Below are 17499 nucleotides of genomic sequence, written 5' to 3'. Positions count from 1 at the left end.
ATCCCATCCTCAAAAAAACCCAAAAAAACAAAAAACCCAATGTCTAGTGGTCTAAACAAGACTCAAAAATATTCAATACAATTTTAATGGCAAAATAATTTTATATTCTATGCCTCCTCCTATCCCACTACCCCCACGGTGGGCAGGAGGTGGGAGAAGGGAGAAAAAAGGGGGAGAGAGACAGACGGAGACAGAGACAGAAACAAACAGAGAGAGAAAGAGAGGGAGAAACAGGAAGAAAAAAATACAACAAGCTAAAAGATTTACTCTTCAAAAAAACAGCATGGTTAGTGAAAAAAAAAAGCTGGCCTTGGATAAGAATCAGATGACCTGGGTTTCTGGGTTTTATATCCCAGATATATTACTTTAAGCAAGGATGCTAATCACTCTGACCTTCAGTTCATTGGTGTGTAGATGAGAATAATAACACCGGCCCTATTTAGTTTTTAAAGAAGTGAAGTTTATCAATTGATATATGTAAAATATAGCATCATATAAATGTACAATAGTGGTAGCAGCATTGATGTTTATAAGAAACATTGCTGGGAAATATTGCTAGATAGCTTTTTGTTATTTTCAATTGGGCGTAAAGTTTTGAGGCTTAAAATGACTATAACAGCTAACATTATTTAATGTTCATTATGTGTAGACATGCTCTTACCCCTGTAGGTGAATTTATATATTTAATCCATCCTTTCAACAACCTAAGGAGTAATTATTATCTTTATTCCTATCACAAAAGAGAGGAAAGTGAACATAGATTGATTAAATGACTTTAATCAGGGTCACAGTGCCTAAAGGTCTTCAGATTATCTGGTCTACCCTGTCTCAACAGGGCAGTATCTTCTGCAGGATTCATCTGCACATTTTTCCAGCCTCTGTTGAAACATACCTGAGTAACCGAGATGTGGATGATGTGTTCACTGTGGTGAGAAGGCCTCCTCCTATAGTAACTCCCCAGTCTTTAAAAAGCACTTCCTTGAATTAAGTGGATACTTATTTCCCTATTACAGTAAACATAAATATCTAGAACTGTAGAAAGAAAACTACTTCAATAATTCACTACTCCTATTAAAAGAAAGGAATTTCAATAATAATTTGGACAAATGATAGTGAAGGGAGTAGGAAGGGTCAAGTTCTAAAGTAAGTTATTAAATATCATGATGGGACCTTATAAATGCATTCTTAGATGCTTGTTATTATGTATATGGGGAAAGACATTTTGTAGTTATAATCTAAGCAATAAACCTTTTGAAATGAAACATATTGACCATGCTTGCTCAACATATGTAGGAAATTCTTGCATATACACATACACATGTTAACATTTCATAAGCTCAGACTGAATAGTTAAATAGATCCATTTTCCACACCCTGGAAATGTATCTCCTAGGAACCACCATTATCAAATTCAGATAACTACAGTAAAACACAGTGATCATTGATGGATTGTTTGTGAACTGAATAAAGCAAATGAAATCAAATAGTCAATTCTGACCCCAACTCTGACTGCAGTCTAAGCTATGCTTTCTAAAGCAAGTTTTATTCTAGTTATTAGATTATTTTTTAATATATTCAGCATATCTAAACGTTACTTTTAATTTTGCTGATCTTTTTTCTCTTTTCTGTCTTAAAATAACAAATAGATGCTCCTTTTCTTTAAAATTGAAAACAGTGTCATATAAAGAATAGTTTTAATTATTTAACTGTAAGTAAATAACACTACACACACACACACACACGTGTTCTCTTTTCATATAATTTCCTATTTTCAAATAAGAAAACACACATTTGGAAAAGCAATGCATGGAGTTTGTTCGGTAGAAATCAATTTCAAAAGTATTTTGAAAATGGTCAAGTATATAATCTACCTTTTGGCATACTTGAACTATTTAATCAAACAAAATATGCAACTAACAATGATTTTATTCAGGTACGTGCATTATACCTGAACTTTATCTTTTTCTTTTCTATCTTTGGTGCAGAGTTGTATATGTTATTGCCTATGGACTAAAATCGATACTGCACCAAACACTAACTTTTTTTGCCGCCTTCTAGATGCCATCACACTGAACACCAGACAAAGCTTTGCAATACACATCCCATAAAGTATATGATTTTTGTAACATTAAAGCACAGAATGAATTTTGAAATATGTCATAGAATTGTTCTTAATGTCCAGATTTTTACTTAACCATCAATGTCTAGGTGCACATAAAGCTCTTCTAGATTTTCTTTTCACCGCTTCTCACTCAATCCTCTCTTTACACCTGTTCTCAGTCATAATCCGCCTTTAAAGGTACATATGACTTAACTGTCACAATGTGTTGGAGGAAAATCATTTAGCCTTATGTTAACTTTTTGACATATTTTATTTTAAGATTTCAAAAAGATTTTAAGCTTTTTGAAGATACAGGACTACTTCTTGCATAGCAGCTTACCCATGTTCAGTATTCGTTATTCATTAAATATTAAAGGAGTAATGGCAACTTTGACACTATTATAATGCCTTGATTATTTATTTTTATTTTAGCCACATCAGATTAAATTCAGTAAATAAAGAGTTGGCATAGACCCTGACCAACCAATAGACAACTGACATCCCTACAAGGAAACAAAAGTATATGAAGTCGTTGAAACTCAAATTATAATATATATATATGACCTGTAATATAAAATATAAATATAAGGAGCAAAACATCATGTAGTTTAGGGATGAATAACCAAATTATATCTTTGAAAAACTGTATTGACCTTACACTCAGTGCAATAGACTACCTAGGCACTTAATGTTATGGCAAGTTAAAGGAGCACATTCTTTTTTAGTAGATTTAATTTTCTTAGAAAAGCTTTAGGTTTACAGCAAAATGGAGAAGAAGGAAGGTACGGAGATTTCCCACATGATCCCTGTCCCCACACATGCCTAGACTCCCCCATTATCAACATCCCCCAGGAGAGGGGTACATTTGTTACAATTGATGAACCTACTTTAATACATCATTATCACCAAAGTCCATGAAGTTTACATTAGGATTCACTCTTGATGTTGTCCATTCTATGGGTTTGGACAACTGCATGACATCTATCACCATTCAAATCCTCTGTGCTCTGCCTAATCATCCCTTCCTTCCCCCTAACCTGCTGCTGTAAACATAAGTGTGTAGGTTTTTGTGTAGAGATAAATGTTTTCAACTTCTTTGAGTAAATACCAAGGAGCGTGATCGCTGGATCATGTGGTAAGGATATGTTTAATTTTGTGAGAAATTGCCAAACTGTCTTCCAATGTGGCTGTACCACTTCACATTCCCACCAGGAATGAATGAGAGTTCCAGTTGCTCCACAACCTTGTCAGCACTTGGTGGTGTCGGTGTTTCAAATTTTGGCCATTCTAATTAGTGTATAGTAGTATATCATTGTTCTTTCAGTTTGTATTTCCCTGATAACATATGATGTGGAACATCTTTTCATATGTTTATTTGCCATCTGTATATCTTCTTTAGTGAGGCATCTGTTAAGGTCTTTGACTCATTGTTTAATCAGGTTGTTTGTTCCTTACTGTTGAGCTTTAAGAGTTCTTTATATATCTTGGATCAATCCTTTATCAGGTCTTTTGCAAATATTTTATCCCAATCTTTGGCTTGTCTTTTCATTCTCTTGCATATTCTTTTTTCTGAAAAACTATCTTGCTCTATTACAGAACTGGGACACTATATTCAACCAAAGTTTAATTACCAAGGCCCATAATAATGATACCAAGAAAACTAAATATACCTAGAAAACTAAAATTATGATAATATATTCTGTTTAGTGAGTAAAATAAGCAATGTGTTCTAAATATATATGCTTATATTTAAAAAATTATTTTCCTGTTAATAAAGTTCCATTACTGAAAAAATAATTTGTGGGATATTCCATTCTCTGATAATGCAATATAAAATATATAGTCCTGTAATATGTTTTTATAGCTAAAGAATTGGGGAACAATAGATGAAAGAACTGATTAAAGTGGGTTCAATTCATGTACAAATCACTTCCATTTAGTTTTTTTAGTTACACATGGTGTTTTGTGAAATAAAAAATGCTTTTAATTCACGAAGTTAACATTAATGAAATTATCCTTGCATTACTTACAAAATGAAGGTTGTTGATAAACAAAAACCTAACTTGTCACTCATACTAGTATGCTAATAGAGAAGAGTTTGCATGCAAAATATGAACAGTAAGTTCCTTGTGCAGACCATGAGATGATTCCAACTGTAAGTATCCCAAAGAATTTTCATTTGGTTCTAGAGAGATAAAGAAGATGTAAAAACTGATGTAGTTGGACCAATGGCCATCAATGTGGGACTAATCTGAAGCATTCCCATTATAAATCTGGAATAAATTTAACACAATTGACTACAGATGGCAGCATATGAATAATCCATGTTTTGCTAATTCCGCCCACTCTTGTTCAACCACAGTCCTTTTAAGGAGAATCTGTCATCACACATACAGAAGATATGCAGACCTGGAAGATGACACTACACCAGCACAACCACAAGTTAGTGGGGACGTTGAGGGTAATTTTATCTGAAATCAAAATTATTTTAAAGTATCAGTAATTGACAGTACATGCATGAGGGTAAAGTCAGGTCATATGTGACTTTTCAAAAGTAGAATGTGCTATCTATAATTGAGAACAGACAGTGGAAAAAGATGTGGTGAAGAGAAAACCGAGGTGCAGTTCCTTATATGCAGTTAGATACTTAAGTATGTTGTAGAATGGATTGCCTCTGCCCTTCTGGGATGACATTAATTAATAATTATTCTATTTTTTAATTCTTCAAACACTTTATAAATTACACGTGGAAATCACTTGAGTATATTCATTTCACTGCAGAGAAACATTCCTATCAAATAATTCAGTCGCTAAAAGGAAATAGTGAACAGGCTTTTCCAGTTCTGAGTGTCATGACCTTCCCAATAGTACCCCCAACATTGCCTCAGTCCTAGGATCAGGTCTTGACTGCACACCTTTGGCTGGTGCTCTGCTCGCTTCCAAAGGCTTTACCACTTACTTCTGGGGATGCAACTGGTAAAGTCATGTGAACATTTGATATTGAGTCAAGGGACCCATCGTGGTGCTTACCGTTAAGTAGAAAGCAATGTCTTGGCTATTTATGGCTTTGTTCCTTAACTCTTCTAATAAAAACTTCCATTTTACTAAACAGAGATTCTTACAGCCCTTCATTGTCATGAAATCTGAAATTAGTTAACATATAAGGCACAGCTACTAAGTGGGCAAGAAAGATGCCAGACTTACAAGATTGCCACACTTAATACGTGAGCCTCACTTGTATGTGAACCAGGAAATAAAATATCATGCATATTTATGGTAAATGCTCATTTTAAACAGTCAAATTAATACAACTAACAGTTTTACCTGTCTGCAACATTTTTAACTACCCAATTTTATTAATTTTAAACTTGATATGATTTATCTTCTCCAACATTTAATACAGTACTGGAACCGATTAAAAGTCCCATAGAAGGAGAGCATTTATGACATACACTGAATTTCTGGGCTTGATTTTTTTTTCTTAATCTCAAATCAGTTTATTTAAGGGCCTTGTAATCTGGTTTGTATACTTTCAGAGGGGATGATCTTGGTACCCAAAATTCTTAAACCAGCCAAAGCCTGAAAGAATCTGCTAATTACTTGTGGGCCAAATCTCTAGATCTGAGAAGGCCCAGATATCCGAAAACAGCAAAAGAGGCATTATTTAATAAGTTAGAAAAAACTCATATACTGAAAATTGCATACATTTAGTTTCTCTGTTTTGGAAAAATAAAAATTGAAATGTGTAATTCCATAGTTACTGCAAAAGTAATGGTTAAAAAACTCTAAGCCACTTAAAACACCGGTGTTACCACACACTTAAAAACAACACTCATTTCCCCAATGTGTAAGTGTTATACCAGCAAAGATAACCATATATGTATGAACTTCTTCATACTCCTCAAGGATGGATTAGAGATATTAGTCTGAGAGTCATCAACTGAATCAATTCACATAAATTGCTTAGCACCAGACCTATAACTTGAGAGTGCTCAAGAAATATTAATACTTTTCTATACCTATTAAAGAGTTTTAACATGACTTTTAAGTATATGTATTAACTATATAAGTAATGATGAAACCTCATTTTACTTTATGGTCAACATTTTAAGAAATCTTGTTTATTTAAAACTCCTCATTTCAATTAAAATGTTTTTATCACCTACCATCTGATACAAAGATAATTAATGGTCATAAGTTCTTAATGAGTCTTGGTGATCTTAAGGGTAAAAATAATAAGTGATTTAATTTTTTGTATTAATTGTTTGAAGTCAGTTAATTTTTTAAAAAGCCTTTGTTCTCCATCTATTCATTCTAATTTTCTAAAGAAACTCAGACAATATTGTCTGAAGACTCCTGAATGTTCTTCATTTATATAATTTAATAACTGTGTTTTATGGTGTCTTTAAGCATATTTTTGTAGAAAAAATTCTTATTTTTCATGAAAATAATAATTCCATTAGAAGCCTTCTCCTTTACCCACATGGTCTCAATGGAGTATTTTGACTTCAAGAATATGCAGGTTATTACTTCCTATCCTTACTCCCATCTAGGCTTTGTGTTTAAATTTCACATTGTGCTTGACATAGTTTTATATTTTTCTGACTTAAGATTAATTTTGTTAAAAGATAAACTGAGGCATATTAAACATTTTAAGCATTTATTTGAGTAAAAACTGATTTGAATCTGGCAGCACCAAACGGAAAGTGGTTAGAAGCTCTCAGAAGGGCTTTACTGATAGGAAATATGGGATAGACTTTTTACAGAGAAGACAGGGAAGCAAAGCCAGGAAATTATTTGATTGGCTATACCTTAATCAGTTGCCTAATTTGGGAAAGTTTGTTGGCTGTTTGTGACTGGTTGTCCTTAGGTTTGAATTTCTTATCCTTGAGGCATTTCAGGCTTAGGTTTTGGTTTGCTCACAAAGGCTACTAAGGCACTAAAGCCACCTTATCTAATGCCCTCCTTGTGTGATTTGTTTAACAATTTCAGTCTACTTTTTATTGTCATGAGCTATTTATGTTTTCTGCTTTTTAATACCATTTGTGCTCATCGTCACCACCCCCTCCACCTTGCCAACCACCATCATGCAAGTGTCAAGGAGGAAAATAAACTTTCCTATGCCCTTCTAGGTTCTTCTGGCTGGTCTAAGAATTAAGTTAATGTGAGACAGGTTAACAGGGTGAAATAAAAATTAGTTTTGTATGTACGGGAACCTCACAAACATGAGAAGTTCAAAGACAGAAAGGTAAAGTGAGGTATATATGCCATCTTGAGCTAAGGAATGGGATAGGTGCCTGGGCTTCCAAGGATGGGAAGGTCATTCACAGGACAATAAGAAGAACAGATGTTCAGTAATTAGATGTTTACTCTGCCATATAGGTGAGGCCACTAAGATAAAATTTATCTCTGGTAATAACTTTTTCTGGGAAAAATCCCCAATTTAAATTCTTCTAGTTAAGGGAGGGGTAGTAGTTTCTCTTGAGCGAGCAGGTCCTCAACTGCCATTAGCTCAAAATAATCCATGTGTCAAAGTGGTACATCTTGGGGAGATCTGTTCTGAACCCCTACAAAAGTAATACCTATAACCACAACATACCACACTGTTTCTTATAGCCTTTTTATTTATGTTTTTAAAAAACTTTCTGGTCTAAATAAATTTGAATCTTTCAAATAATTTGCTTCATGTAATTTCTTCTCTTAAAGATTCTCAAGGCCCGTATCATTAAACAGGACCTGTAAAAGAAAGTATTTTTTTCTCACTAAAATTATGAAGAAAATTAAACAAAAGGTAGTATGGGAAAGATAACTTTATCCAGTTTTCGATTTTGTCCCAAGCTTCACATTTTAGCAGTAAAACTTCTGTCTGTATCCTTTGACAACAGAAGAAAGGAAAATGTAGATGGAGGGACAGTGAGGGGAGATTCCTAAATGGCAGCAGTTAGTATCGTTTGATATACAGAAAATGTTCAAGAAGAAAATAAAAAGGAAACAAAACTGAAACATAAGACAATAGAAGATTTCAAAAATTGTAATTTAGCTCAGAGGTCAGCAAACTATAGCTGGCGGGCCAAATCCAGGACCTATTTTTGTACATTCTACTTGCTAAGAATGGTTTTTACATTTGTACATGTTTGAAAAAACAAACATATTTTGTATGTGAAAACTGATGAATTAAAACTGTGTTGTCCCTAATAAAATTGTATTGGAACGCTGCCACATTCTTTAATTTATGTATTGTCTGGACTGTTTTCATACTGCAATAGCAGAGTCAAGCAGTTATAACACAGACCATATGACATGCAGCACCTAAGGCATTTATTATCTAGCCCTTTACAGAAGAGTCTGCTGACCCCTGATTCAGAACATTACCCCAAGCTAATTTTCCTAGCTGATCAAATCATTGTTTATTGAATAGCATTCTGGGATTTCAAGTCCAAATAAACCAATAAGCAGCTAGTTTGTTCAGATTTTTCCAGGAGCATTTTCTTTAGAATAACACAAGGACAGTGCAAACAACCGTGAAAGCAGTTGCCTTGGTGTATTTGTTACTAAATAAATAAAGAAAGAAAGAAACTGCTTATTTTGTGATAACTCATATTCAGTTCTAAGACATAAAACAGAGAGATACCATGTATTATTTACCCAGTACCACTTGAAAATAATAGTATGAAATCACAACCTAAATATTAACATGAATACACTTAAGATACAGAATATTTCCATCACCATAAAGGATTCTTCATGTTGCCCTTTTATACCTACACCTGCTTGCCTCCCACTTCCACCTTCGCCTTAACCCCTTAACCACTAATCTGTTTTCCATTTCTATAATTTTATCATTTAAAAAATTTGGAAATGGAATCATAAAGAATGTAAGCTTTGGGGATTGGCCTCTTTCATTCAGCATAATTCTCTTGAAATCATCCAGGTTGTTGTGTGTGTCAATAGCTTGTTCCTCTTTATCGCTGAGTAGTACCCCATGGTATGGATTATCAGTTTGTTTGACTACTTATCATTTGAAGAACATCTGGGTTGTTTCCAGTTTTAGGTTATTATGGAAAAAGCTGCTATAAACATTCATGTACAGGTTTTTGCATGAACATAAATTTTCATTTCTTTGGGATAAATGCCCAAGAGGAAAATTGCTGGGTCATATGGTAAACATATGTTTAGTTTTTGAAAGAATATGCCAAACAGTTTTTCAGAGTTGCTGCACCATTTTACATTCCCAACAGCAATAATATGAATGATCCAATATCCTCACCAACGTTTAGTGTTGTCATTAAATTTTTAGTTTTAGCTCTTCTACTAGAAATGTAGTAATATCTCATTGTGGTTTTAATTTGCATTTTCCTAATGGCTAATAATGTTCAACAACCTTTAATGTGCTTATTTATCTATATATCCTCTTGGATGAAATGTCTCTTCTTTGTTTTGCCCATTTTCTATTTGGATTATTTGATTCTTTTACTGTTGAGTTGTGAGAGTTCTTGATATTTACTAGATACTGGTTCTTTGTCAGATATGTGGTTTGAAAATATTTCCTTTCAATCTGTAACTTGTCTTTTCATACCCTTAATGGGACCTTTTATGGAGCAAAAGATTTTAAATTTGATGAGGACCAATCTATCCATTTTTCTTTATGGATTATGATTTAAAATTGGTGTCAATTCTAGGAACTCTGCCTAGCTCCAGATCCCAAAGAATGTGTTCTATGTTATTTTCTAGAAGTTTTGTAGTTTTATGTTTACATTTAAGTTAATTTTTTGAGTTGATTTTTAGTTATTTTTAATTAATTAAAATAAAAATAATATAAATAATAAAAAAAAGAATGAAATAAATTACTAAATAAAATACATAAATTGAGTTTTTAAATTTTGAGTTAATGTAAGATACATATCAAAGTATTCTCTCTTTCTTTCTTTTTTTTTTTGATTGATAGATGTTTAATTACTCCAGTATCATTTGTTGAAAAGATTATCTTTCCTCCATTGAGTTGTTTTTTGCGTCTTTGTCAAAAATCAATTAGGCACATATATATGGGTTTATTTCTAGATTCCCTGTTCTGTTTCATTGATTGATGTGTCTATTTCTTTGCCAATGCCGCACAGTCTTATGATCAAACAGTATAATCTAATATTATATTTATTATTAATATATTATTATGTAGATATATAATCTTATACCTAATGTTAGTATATTAAGTAATATACTATTATATAATGAGTCTTGAAATTGGATAATTCCTACCAAAATTTTTTTTTCCAACATTGTTTTAGCTATTTTAGTTCCTTTGCAATTCCATATGAAGTTTGGAATAATATTATCTGTCTCTACAAAAAAATCTTGCTGGAATTTTGATAGGAATTGTGTTAAACCTATATATCAATTTGGGAAGAATTAACATCTCAACTATATTGAGACTTGCAATCTGTGAACATATGTTTCTCCAAATCTCTTAGGTTTCTTTCATCAGCATCTTTATAATCTTCAGCATACAAGTTTTGTACATTTTTTTTAGATCTATACCTAAGTATATCATTTTGAGTGATTTTCATTAGTATTGTATTTGTATTTTTATCTTTCATTTTCTTTTTCCTTTTTTTTTAAATATACTTTGTTACCCTAGCTAGGAAAGAACTTACAGCACTAAGTTGAATAAGAATAGTGAGAGTGATTATTGCTTATTGCTGATTTGAGGGAACAGCATTTAGTCTTTCCTATTAAGTGTAATGTTGACTATAGGGTTTTTGGTAGAAGATCTTTATCAAATTGAGGAAATGCCCTTTATTCCTAGTTGTAAGAGTGTTTTCAATCAGGAATGGAGGCTGGATTTTTTTCAAATGCTTCTTTAGTATCCATTCATATTTTCATGTGATTTTTTTTTCTTTAGCCTGTTAATATGATGGTTTATATTGATTTTGGAATATTGAACTAGACTTGCATCCCTGGAATACACCTCAACTGTCGTAGTGTATAATTCCTTTTATATATTGCTGAATTTTATTTGCTAATATTTTATTAAGAATTTTTAAGTCCATTTTCTTAAGGGATATTGATCTATGCTTCTTTTTTCTACTGTCTCTGTCTGGGTTTATTATCAAAAAGATATTAGTTTTATAAAATAAATTGGGAATTGTTCCCTTTTCTATTTTCTAAAAAAATTATGTATAATTTGCGTTAACTCTGTTTAAATATTTGTTAGACTTATTCAATGTAACTGTCTAAGCCTGGAGATTTCTTTTTGAGGGAGTTTTTAAATTATAAAGTCAATTTTTAAAAATAGCTATAGGGCTATTCAAATGATCTAATTTATATTGGGTGAGTTGTGGTAATTTGTGTTTTTGAAGAAATGGTCCATTTTATCTAACTTGTCTAGGTTCTGTGTTTAGTGTTTGTAGCTTTCCATTATTGTTTTTTGTCTGCAAGGGTCTATAGTGACATATCCTGTTTCATTACAGAAATTGGTAATTTGTGCCTTCTTTCTTTTTTATTTGCCAGTCTTGCAGGAGATTTGCCAAGTTATCTTCTGTTATCTTTCCCTTATTGGTTTCTAGTTTGATTCCATTTTGGTCAGAAAACACACTCTGTATGATTTCACTTACTTCTAATTTGTGGACATTTGCTTTATGGACCAGGATATGGCCTATCTTGGAATATGTTTTGGGGCACTTGAAAAGAATGTATATTCTGCTATTGTTGGATCGTATGCTCTAAAAATGTCAATTAGATCCTGTTGGTTGATGATGATGACGCTATATCTGTGCTAATTTTCTGTGTAGTTGTTCTATCAATTGTTGAGAGAGGTGTATTGAATTTTACAACTATAACCATGGATTTGTCTCTTTTTCTTGTCTATTACCAGTTTTCATGCTATACAGTTAGCAGCTCTTTTGTTTGGTGTATACACATTCAGCGTTGTTATGTCTTCTTGTTGGACTGTCTTTTTTTTTTTTTAAATCATTTTATGATATTTGTCTCTGGGAGTTTTCTTTGCTTTGAAGTCTCTTTTATTTGATACTAATATCACTTTCTTTGATTAATGTTTGCATGATATATGTAGTTTCCATCATTTTACTTTCAACCTGTGTATATTGTGTGTGAATTGAGTTCCTTGTAGAGAGCATATAATTAAGCCATGATTTTTTTTTCACTCTACTGTGCAGATCTCTGCACTTTAATTAGTATATTCAGACAATTTACATTTAATTTAGTTATTGATATGTTATGGTTTAAGCCTGCCATTTTATTCTTTGTTTTCTGTATTTTCTCTCTGTTTTTCATTTCTCCTACCTTGCTGTGGGTTACTTGAACAATTTTTAGAATTTTGACTTACCTAGTGTTTTTCAGTGTAGTTTTTTTTTAGTAGTTGCTTTATATATTAAATTATATATACTGATGTCTTCATTTTGCCAATTCAGGTTAAGTATATAAACTTTACCTCCTTTTTTGTACCTTTATCCTTATCCATTTATGATATAATTTTCTTAAATATTTCCTCTACATAAATTTAGAACCACATCAGATAGTGCTAAATTTTTATTTTCACCATCAACCATAATTTAGAGAACTCCAGAGAAGGAAAGTCTATTATTTTTACTCATTTTTTCCTACTGAATTCTTTCTTTTCTAAAGTTGTTCCAAGGTTCTTCTTTTATCATTTCCTTTCTGTTTAGACAACTTCCTTAGCCATTCTTTTAGGGTAGGTTTACTGTTGAAAATTATCTTAGTGTCTGTCAGATACTGTTTTGATTTCCCCTTCATTCCTGGAGGATATTTTCCATAGATGTCGGATCCTGGGTTAACAGTTCTTTTCTTTCAGCCTTTAAAAATGTTGTGCCCCTTCCTTCTGGCCACCATAGTTTCTGATGAGAAACTCACTTGTCAGAATTGTTTTTCCCCTATAGGTAAGGTTATGTTTTTCTCTTGTTGCTCTCAGGATTTTTTTCTTTAGTTTTCAGAAGTTTGACTAAGATGTGTTTTGGTGTGGATTTCTTTGGGTATTTCCTGCTTGTGGTTTGCTTAGCTTCTTGAATCTGTATGCCTTCTGCTAAATTTGGGGAGTTTCCAGTCATTATTTCTTTGAGCATGTTTTATAACTTGCCTTTTTTATCCTTTCTTTCTGGGATTCCAGTGGCATAAATATTTTATCTTTTCTTATAGTTCCATAGTTGCATAAGTCTCCATTACCTTATTTTTTTTTAAGCGTATTTTCTTTATGTGGTTCAGTTTGGGTAATTTCTATTGTTCTAGCTTCCAGTTCACTGATTCTTTCCTTTGCCCCCTCCATTCTTTTTTTTTTATTAGCTATTGTATTTTCTACTTATAAAATTTCCATCTGGTTATTTTTTATATCTTCTATTTCTTTGCTAAGACTTTTAATTTTTTTAAATTTATTTCAACCATGTTCATAATTACTCAATGAAGCACTTTCGTGATGGCTGCTTTAAAATCTTTGTGAGGTAACTGTGATATCTCTATCATCTTGGTGTTCACGTGCATTGATTGTCTTTTTACATTAAGTTTGAGATCTTCTTGCTTCTCTGTATGGAAAATTATTCTCAACTGAAACCTGGACATTTGGGTATTATGTTATGAGACTCTGGATCTTATTTAAACCTTCTGGTTTAGCTAGCTTCCTCTGACACTAATCTAGCAGGAAAAGGGGGGGGGGGGTACAGCCTTGTCACTGCCAGGTGTAGGTAGAAGTACAGGCTTCCCCCTTGTGGCCACCACTGACACCTGACTGGGAGGGCTCCTTGTTACTGCAAGGAGGGGCTCAGAGTTCCTCTTCCCCAGCAGGCCTCCACTGATACCTTCCCGGCTGGGAGGAATTGGAGTGGTTTGCTACTGCTCCCTTCATGGCCTTTGCTGATTTACAGGTTGAGGGATAATGGGGTTGTCTTGTGACTACTGGGCAGTTTCTAATGTCCTGACTCTCCACTAGGCCTCCTTTGTCTGACACCACTTTAGTGGGAGGAAGAAGCTTGCCTCATTACTTTTGGGTTGGGGTGGGTGTTCAGCATCCCCATGAAGTTTCCACTGAAGCTGCATTTGGGAAGGAGGGTCCTTGTTATCCCCTGACAAGGACAAAAGTCCCAATTTCCTACTCAGACTTTCCTACACTGCCCTGGGGTTGGGGAGAGCAGGTTCGGGCATTTTGTTCTAGCCTAGCAAGGGTGGCACTAGGCTCCCCACTCTGTCTTTGCAGGTATGTGGTGCGTGTTTGTGTGGTGTTTGACTGGAGCAAAGTGTTACTGTCCCCGTGCTTTCCATCTTTCTAGCCTGCTGCTTTCCTGGTGTTTGGCTAGAGAGAATAAGTTTTTGTTGGGGAATTTTGGGAATGCACCAATTGGTGTCTCTGGGTTGCCGCCTTCTTCAGATCCAAGTTTTGGATATATGAGGCAAAATTAAAATGCAGGAAACTCACCACCATGTTGTTCCTTGGGTCCTGGAGTCCCTAATTGGACTGTCTTCTCTCCATCTTTCAGAGTCTCCTTACCTTTGTTTTATATACAATGTCCAGGTTTTTTTCGTTGTACCTAGCAAGAAGATTTAGGGAAAACTACATCTACTCCATCTCCCTGGAAGTGAACATCTGCCACGTCCTTTTTTTGTTTCTAATTGGCAAGGCAATATATAATTTTCAAATTAGGTTCTTTAAGTAATCAAACAGAACTATGAAAAACTTATAATTGTATTTTGTATTAAAAAGAGAAAATTTAAAATAGCAAAATGACAGAAAGCGTCTCTATCTGTAAGCTATTTTTTATATCCATTTCACTTCCACTTTCTAATTCCTATCACTTTGTTTCTTGACTAGCAATAAATGCTCATTTAGGACCTACAACCCTTCTGTTTAGATGTGAGCTTTTCTCACTTAAAAGTTCTTACTGAATGAGTCCCACATGGGGGCATGTCCATTTGATTCATTGCTGTTCCCCTATGTCTACCAGAAGGCCTGGCCACATACTACTACTTAATAATATCTACTGAATAAGTGAATGAGAACTCAAAATTTAAATTTTTTCTTTCTATGAGAGCTTATCTACTTTCCTCTTACTGTGCTGAAGCATGGGGCATATGTGTGTGCCATGCTCAATTCTCCACCAAGCACTCTAAGGCTTAGGACATAAGCAAAATTTGTCCAGAATTTTGCAATCAAGAAAAAAGCATTTTTAATTTCAGCACATGTATAAATTTTGTTTTATGGTTTACAATTGTTTGTATTCTGAATTACAAATGGAGAGGACACCAGGATGTTTCCCACGCATGTGTGTGTACACATTCACTCCTACCATTCCTCAAGAAAGCAACCCAAGGACCATGACTCAAAAAAGACTGTAGACCTTTTCCAGGATATTTCCTTGATCCCTGATTTTTTTGTTTTGATGGTTTTCTTTTATTAAGCAAGTCATGGTTTGATTATTTTTTTGAATTTTTGTCAGGTATTGTGCAGTGTGTGTGTGTGTGTGTGTCTGTACATGGAGGAGGGATAACATTAGTCCATAATTTTGTAAGGCACTGACTATAATTGAAAAACTTCTGGTAACATAGTTATAAAGATTCCCTCATTGTTGAAAAATTGAAACATTTTTAAATGCAGATAGGAGAACATGATTCTTTTTAGTACTACTGAGTATATTTGGCTTAAATACTAATAAGACTTGCTTTACCGCTTGGCTTTAGATTCTGCTTAAGGAAATGGTGAAAGATTTAATTCACTGTACTTTTGTTAGAAGGTATGGAAATGTTTGTCCACGGGAACTTTCGTCGTCTGCTAGAATGGCAATTCATTCAGGAGAGGGAACCATTTCATTTTAATGCCTAAGAGCTGTTGATATATTTCCTGCATCTTTCAAAGGCATCTTTCATGCCACACAGGAAAACTGTAGCTTGTGAAGGAACAGAAAGAACATTTCTTACATGAGTCAATCTCAGCAAAGTTGCACAGCAGCTGTGCTAGGTACTGATGAGGATTACCACAGGACCCAGTTGCAGGGGTTTGTGTGGTTGAGGAGACAGCTGGCTCCCTCAGGGGACCACTTTGAAGGAGATTGCAGCAATAATGCATCCCCACTGTTGCTAGTGGATATTGTGGCCATGTAGTACAAAACTGGTGCCAGATAAAATCAGAAAGTAATAAAAAGCAAGACGAAACTCAGAGATTTTAAATCTTAATGTGAGGGACTAAAACAAATGTCCTGGGCTTGTTGCATTCACTCATAAGGAAAAGGAGACAGAGGAAGGGATGCCTTTAACTCAGAAAACTTACAGAGACTTCAGTCTTTTCATTTAAGAACCATTTGGGTGTGTTGTGAAATAAAGTTGCAGAGTAGGCATGTTCAGACCTTTATTTGCTACATTTAGTAGGAAAGATTCTCCGCCCCCCCCACCCCCTCCCCCTTTAACTACAAGAAGCCAGAGTTTTCCGTGCAAACTGAAGCAGGCATTGCAAGAATCAGATTCACTTTGGACGACTCTTCACATTCCAAGTCATCATTGCATTAGGCAGCACAATTCCATCTCTGGTTGATGGGCAGAAAAAGTGGGCAGCTTGCCAGGTAGACGTTTCCATGACTCCCAGCCCCCAAAGGTGATGCGTTTTTCAGCTAATTCAATGAAGAGTGGGCTGAACTTTGGGTCTAAACGAGACAATAGCTGCCTTCGCAGTATCAGCAGAATGGGTGATGGGAACGCACTCTACATTTGGCAGAGAATCATGTGACCTTACGACTGAGATTTTGTGATGGTGCCAACGGAGACTTGGAAGCAGCAACCGTCCTGACTTTTTTCTTCTTTTTTAGCATGGCTCAGAAAATGGTGGATCTTAGTACTTGACTTTAGCCAGACTCAGCAAGAGACTGAGCTTTGCAGCACAACTTCGCCTTTATTCTGGGTTTTTGGCAGGCCACCAGGAGGCTGTCCCTTTCACGCCTGATAAATTCTACTGCTTATCTCTAAATAGGGAAAAAAAAAAAAAAAAGAAAGAACATATAAACAGAATATTGAGGCATAACAAGTGAATCCTAAAATTGTATGTGCTTTTTGTTTTTTGCTTTTTCTTACTGCTGAATTTTTTTTAGTGTTAATACCTTCTCTGCTTGCTGAAGAATCCAAGTAGTTTTTTGTTGTTGTTGTTGTTGTTGGTTTATAATGAACAGGCATTTGAACTGGGCAAACAGGACGACAGCAGCATTGAGCATGAGATCATTGCTGCAGTGTAGCAAACTGGCACCCTGCCTTCTCACCCTTTTGGTTCAGGAGACAAACGTGTGCAGTCCTCATTTCTAAAGTCAGCACAGCCTGGACGGATTCCTGGTCTCTCCCACCTTCTACCATTCTGCTGCCAGGGACGGCAAGGATTGGTGCAGCTTCTGCGCAGTGCTTTGTGC

The 17499-nt window shown here is 34.5% G+C and overlaps 1 protein-coding gene and 1 long non-coding RNA gene across 17 annotated transcripts in view; one reads left to right on the top strand and one right to left on the bottom strand.

The window, feature by feature from the left end:
• The window catches only part of LOC309628712 (uncharacterized protein), a 454132-nt gene that overhangs the window by 330020 nt on the left and 106613 nt on the right, over positions 1 to 17499 (top strand). The window lies entirely within an intron of this gene.
• LOC309628742 lies at positions 12045 to 17264 on the bottom strand. Its single transcript, XR_014244690.1, has 2 exons — positions 17200 to 17264; positions 12045 to 17064 (listed from the first exon to the last, which is right to left on the bottom strand). It is a non-coding gene; the product is annotated as an uncharacterized lncRNA (long non-coding RNA).

The sequence above is a fragment of the Balaenoptera borealis genome (assembly GCF_965194805.1).
Source record: "Balaenoptera borealis genome assembly, chromosome: 5".
In the NCBI taxonomy this organism is placed as follows: domain Eukaryota; kingdom Metazoa; phylum Chordata; class Mammalia; order Artiodactyla; family Balaenopteridae; genus Balaenoptera; species Balaenoptera borealis.
The sequence above is the reverse complement of the archived record's forward strand: the minus strand, read 5'-3'. Positions and strand labels throughout refer to the sequence as shown.